The 6,601-nt window shown below is 41.5% G+C and overlaps 1 long non-coding RNA gene across 1 annotated transcript; it reads left to right on the forward strand.

The window, feature by feature from the left end:
• The first annotated feature begins 5,624 nt into the window (after positions 1 to 5,624).
• LOC121558710 lies at positions 5,625 to 6,301 on the forward strand. The gene is made up of 3 exons (XR_005998585.2): positions 5,625 to 5,641; positions 5,971 to 6,074; positions 6,262 to 6,301. It is a non-coding gene; the product is annotated as an uncharacterized LOC121558710 (long non-coding RNA).
• The last annotated feature ends 300 nt before the right edge of the window (positions 6,302 to 6,601 follow it).

Consider the following 6,601-nt stretch of genomic DNA (forward strand, 5'->3'; position numbering starts at 1 on the left):
GAGGAGGAGCTGTGGACAGGCTACTCCTTGAAGGAGAAAGGGAATAGGGTTTAAAATAAACGGTCTAAAATAGATGGAATGAGACGAAATAAATTATGTAAATTATAAGTGTGAATGGAATATGAGAATAAATAAGACACAACTACATGAATCTACCGGCTAAACACAAAGGGTTTATTTATGAACACAATCAAAGGGCCTGGGGAAAAGGGTTGAGCAGGACCCAAGAAATGAAACAATAGTGTAAAAACTTAAACTGGATCTAGCCTGCCCAAAGAACCGTATACTGCTACATACAAAAATAAGGGGGTCGAACAGGTAACTGAGTGTTTATAGATTCAGATTTCGTCCCACGGGTAATGTACGTAAAAACCCCCTCCCCAAAACACACAAAGCACGAAACAGGAATATCAATAGGAGCACACAATACATAGGACACTACCGAAGTCATACTCACATATGGCAAAAAGTCTCTCTCTTCAACAAACACAAGTCTAGTTTTTATAAAATGGGATGTGTGATTGAACAAACGAATAACAGTGGTGCAATTAAAGGAATGCTCCACTGATTGGTCCAATCAGAAGACACCTCACCCACCACCAATCAGGGAACATAAGGACACCTGTGATTAGGGGAGAAAGAGTAGAAACACACAAAAACAAGGATATTATTAACACTCCACCCTTAAAAGAAAAAAAAGGTTAAAATATATACAACAAAATTAAAATATCTATCGGGATAACAAAAAAACAGATATTACACACGAGAGCAAAGCATCTGCCAACACATTATCTAACCCGTGGCGGATGCCAAGATTATAATTTTGAGAAAGGACAACGAACATAATTGCGCTGTAATGGAGAAAAACTAAGAGGAGTATATACTACACTGGTAATGCACTGGAACCAACATATACTTCAAAGTACTGCAGAGCTAACAACAAAGCTAGAGCTTGTTCAATGGTATGAATTTGAAATTCGTGGAAAATAACAGACAGGATGGTATACTCTGGTCCTGCTGCAGTAGGAACAGCACCAGCACCTCTGGCACTTGCACTCACCTCAGCAAATCAAAATCTGGGAGAAAGAACAGGATACTAATCAAGAGTGTTTAGAGTGTTGAAAGCAGTACAACAATAGACCATAAAATTTTTCGACTGAGAAATCTAATGGAGCAACTACGCAGAGAAATTTTTACAGAAACTACGGTAGTGAGCCACAACCATCCCAAAAAACGAGTAGCTCTTCTGGTGGTAGGTGCGGAAATGTATAGCTGAGACCTTGGCATCTAAGGGGCACCTGACCATGGACTGTACAAGATAATAACAGTAGCCTTCCAAACTCCACTTTAAAGTTAGTAGAGAAGGTTGCTAGATACACACTACCCTTAGAGTAACATGACTAGACCACTAGTTGAATAAAGAAGATATAAGAAGAACAAAGGAACTCAGCATAGAAAGGGGGAAATGGGTGGGAAAATGATGACAGCATATTGTAGGAAGGATTGGGGTCAAAATCAGAGATGTGGAGGACGTGGGGATGGCACCTGCCAGCAACCCTTTAGAAGATAATTTGGTTACATAGTAGAACAACATATCAATACAGTATCAGTTGGGTAACGGAAGACGGGATGAAATTGACTGAAGAATAATTGGATGTCATCAGGTTTAGGAACCAGAATGCACGGAGAACTGAAAGACTTGAACTTGGGAGTAGTAGCAGAGGTTATTTGCAGCAAACAACCGACCCACCCTCATTATCTTTACAAAGTTGATAAAGGAGTGTGATAGGGATTAAGATAAGTAAAAGATGGGAAAAAAAATATGGAAATGTTAATAGTTAGAAATCATCTGACTGTCTGTCGTAAATGAATCTCAGGCTTGACGGGAGAGACAGCAGCATCTTGAATTCGGGCAATCCCAGCACACTGCTGCTGAGAATGGAAAAAATCCCAATCATTAACATACTCCACCTAACGTAGGAGCAACAGAGACAGCCGACCCCGGCAGTTTCTCTGGACGGTCTACGAGTAACGGTTGTTGTGGTATGTTTCAAGAGGTTAAGCGGCAAACGAGATTGGTTTGTATCAGGAGTCGTATAAAAAGAGTTTTTTTCAAGACATAAGACACGTAAACGCGCTGACAAGAGTGGACAGGCAACAACACAAGAACCCGGTCACTGGGCGCAGTGAACGAGAAACAGCCGGTGTATAGTGTGTTATGCTTTGTGAGGGAAGACAGCGCCCTTTTAGAGACAGAGATGTAGGGCGCACGAAACGAATTTTCAACGAAGTCCAACACATTTTCTTTCACACTTCACAACTCTTTGTGACAAAAAGATCCTTAAGACTTATAGGTCCTCTCATGGCGTGTCCAAACACCAGTTCAGCTGGGTGGAACCCTAGGGATTCTGTATGTCTCACTGACAGCAAACAAACAGAGGAATCATCAATTTAGATTAAACAATATTTAGGAAAGACCAGGGTCTGATGCCAACGCTCATGCGCACCCCGAGACTCTGGGTGATAGGCGCTTGAACACGGTGTGTAACTGACAAGATTTCAGTATTGTTTGAAAAAGAAAAAAGATGATCAGTTTGTATCACCTATAATCAAAAGTTGAGAAGAATTGATAAGATACCAACGGAGCAGTAATCCTTCGCAGAGGAATGGCTGGACCTGGTGGAAATAATTGTCAACATAAACTGGTTATAGATTGTTTTGGTAATGGTCAACACAATCAACCATCACATGTTGAATGTACCATGGCATGGGACAAGAGAGGGGGGGAAAAAATTTCGCAACTATTGACAGGTGTGGTAAGGAAGAACTGAGCACATTTAAACCAGGCCAAAAGAAACGCTCGAAAACACGATCAAAGTTTGGTGATCTAGACGTCCGGACCACTTGGGATATGAGGAGGATAAAAATTTTGTCGAAATGTAGGAATCACTATTTGGCAAACAGAGGGCAATCTCACGCCAAAGGCCAACATGGGATGTCCATTTACGCATGAGGAGACTTACCACTCAATGAAGTATGCCATGTTTTTTTTTTTAGCTGCCTTTGAGATAACACTAGAAAAACATTTAGAAATGTAACTGTTGGTTAGCGATCAGCTGCTCATAGTAACTGGTAACTGTATTGCTTGAGCAATAAGTGTCCACATCCTTCTTCCTCTCTCTGGGCTGTAGGTCAGACTGACACATACAGAGAAGAACCGAAATCCCCGGGTACAGAATAGAATGTGTCTGACAAATCTACCACTTCACCCACTTGTCGTGCTTGAGCACGTGTGACAGCACAAGGGGAACACATCTGATAACCCTGTGCAGCTGCCGGAGAGAGACTGGACTTTTATCAATACCTCAAATATCCGGCAAATAATTATAAATGTACACCTTTTACTGGCAACATAGGAGAGCCCACTCTGAACAATCCACTGACTAACTCAGAGTGTACGTAAAAGTGAATGGACGGGAGAAACCCATTTCAACCTCCTTTGTACTAAACACTGGAACCACAATATGTATTACTGGACAAGGGAACAATCAGCTAGTAGTGAACGACCGCGCCCGCACCCAGTATCTCTGAGGATTCTAACTGGACGCTGAGACGCTTCATCATCTGATATAGAAACAAACCAAAAATGAACGGTTATAATGTGATCTGGGACAGGGATTTAAACCACATAACATGAGGTGTGATTGGCCCTAAACAATTAATACTAACAACGGGGGCGGAGGCATCCCCCGGTTGCTTAGCGAAAGAAAGCAATCATTAAACTATATGTCCCACTCCTTATGACAATAGAAACAGTGACGCACATCTTTGGGGCGCACCGGATGTACTGTGGTGAAGATAAAAGTTAGCACGAACTCCGAACTAAAAAGCCAATGCAACACAAACATTACAAGCACAGACGCTTCCGACAGTGAGGATACTTTCTGTCTGCTCAGATAAACTACAATGCGCCCCGTAAGCAATTTTTAAATTCTAACAAGATTAACGGAGAGAGTAAAATAGTTATTTATAGCACTGTGCATTTGTAACAGATTTTAGAAACCATAAGATAGGAGATTTATGAGATAAATCTGCCGAATGCCTCAGGAACAAGCTATAGGCACGAAGAACAGTAGCTTTGACCACTTCATAATTAAAACTGCTCAAGAGGCAGCGGCCAGAATTTGGGTTTACTAGTAATGAAGTAATAGGAATACTATTAATGCTAATACAAAACACACTAAATAGGAATCAACTCTGACCTGAACACAGTACAAGGTGATCTGTCTACTAAATCAAATGGAGGAGACGACACCGCTGGCAGAGGATGGCTCACTAGCAGGCATAGTATGAGCAGAGACTAAGCAGTCGGCTCTAGTTCATTTTAATTCCAGCCATCTTAGCGCTATTGATCACCTAGCAGTTCCATCTTACGGTTGCCTAGCTTACGACTCTGTTGCTTAGCTTCCCCTCGTCTGCCTCTAATCGTCCATCCTTACTGCTCCCGTTCTGCCTCTAGTTCCATTTTAGCATCTCCAGCTTGTCGTGCTGCCATTTGAGCCGCCCTCCGCCTCTATTTGGAGCGTGTGAGCGTGGAATCATCTGGCATCACTGTCAGTCAGGGTGGGGAGAGTGGGTATAACGGGCAATGTGGCTGGAGCCTAGCCCGTCCCTCAGACACTGATGGGTTAAGGAACAGAACCACATCCCCTACAGGAGCAGCAGACTCAGGCGGCGGTAACCAAGCACTCACTGGCTTAACAAATCGACAACAACCCTAACTTCTGCTTTCACAAACACCCCGGTATGGGTACAGAAAAGTAGAAAGCCGTAGATCCACTCCCACGGCAATTATAAAAAACCACGAGGTTAAAACGCCTCGAACTAAATATAGCAACACGAGCCGTCGACACTGAACACACAAAAAACATATTAAAGCTAAGCAAACGAACCAGACACTTATAATTTACATGAGTAGATAGGATAGATAGGATCCCAGACGAGCCCCCACTTTATGTTACGAACCCCGTGGATCTAAACATCTAATGGAATGAGACCGTAAATAAATTGAAGTAAATTATAAAGGAATAGTAAAAAAATAAGACAAACTAATGAACTAACACAAACACAAAGTGTATTTATGAACACACGTAAGGGTTTGGGAAAAAGGGCTGAGGCAGGACCCAAGAAATGAAACAATAGTGTAAAACCCCTAAACTGGATCTAGCCTGCCTAAAGAACGCGAGGCCACTGGTCACCATACAAAAATAAGTGGTCGCTCAGTCTAACTGGTGTTTATAGACAGATTTCTGCGTCCAGGTAATGTACGCCCAAGGTGCATCTAGCTGAAACCCAAAAAAACAAAGCAAAACATATCAACTAGGAGTAAAAAACAGGACACCACCGAACATATCAATATGGGAAAAGTCTCTCAACAAACACAAGTCTAGTTTTTATAATGGGATGTGTGATTGAACAAACGAATAACAGGTGGTGCAAAAAGGAATGTTCACTGATTGGTCCAATCAGCAGACACCCTAACACACCAATCAGGAAACATACAGGAATGATTAGGGGCAGAAAGAGAGAAACACAGAAAAACACAGAAATAGACAGCTATTAATCTATGATGCTGTCACAAGTAAGTAAATGCACAAGTTTAGATCCTTATTTATTATTATTTAGTAGATAGTATTATTGGTCAAGTGATGGTAAGTCAAAGGTGTTTTTATTAACATTTCAAATGAATTAAATCAGTAACAAGGCAGTTTCAAATGAATGTGAAATCCTACCACCTGTTAAGATCGGAGAGAGAGGACAAAGGAAAGGTGAAGGAGAGAGGTCTCATGGCCAATTACTGCCTATGGGGGACGAGAGGGACAATACCCAATCTCTGTCTCAGCCAGCATAGGTGGAAAAGTAATGATATGACATGGAATGTACCATTTACAATTCTTTTTCACAACATAGGAGCGTCCCTGAAAGCACACCCCAAGGCTACCTACCAAGAGGTAGATGACAAAATAGCAGACGCTCTCAAACATGCACCAGCTCGGCTCAAGAGTAAGAGAAAGGTATGATTAAAAATAACACTTTATGATTGTTTAGATTTTTTTTTACTTCACTTTAATCCAGTCGGTCAATTTAACTAAATTATTGTGCTAGTCAAAAAGGAATGTAGTAGGGAGTCGACGTTAAACCGGCATTTTGATCATTTGTTTACGGAAAATAATGACCAGTTTGTGTTATTTTGACTTCCAGGAGCGGGTCGAGGAAGAGACCGTGGATGAGGATGGAGCAGCAGCACATGAATAAACATAACATAGTTATTCACTTTTAGCTTTAAGCAGTTTTACAGTTCTTGATTGGAGTGCAGTGTTCATGTTTTTACTGACTTGTTATTTTGTGAGCTTATTGCTGTGATTTTGTTTATGAATCTATTGTGATACAGTTTAAGTAAAAAAATAACTTATTTTCTGGCATTTTGCATATTTCGTCCTACCTCTCGCAAGGGGAGAAGTTGCTACAGATGCTGGTTCGATACCTGTCTGTGTCGCAGCCAGCCACGACCGGGAGACCCATGAGGTGATGCACAATTGGC

Source organism: Coregonus clupeaformis, unplaced genomic scaffold (genome assembly GCF_020615455.1).
Source record: "Coregonus clupeaformis isolate EN_2021a unplaced genomic scaffold, ASM2061545v1 scaf2348, whole genome shotgun sequence".
In the NCBI taxonomy this organism is placed as follows: domain Eukaryota; kingdom Metazoa; phylum Chordata; class Actinopteri; order Salmoniformes; family Salmonidae; genus Coregonus; species Coregonus clupeaformis.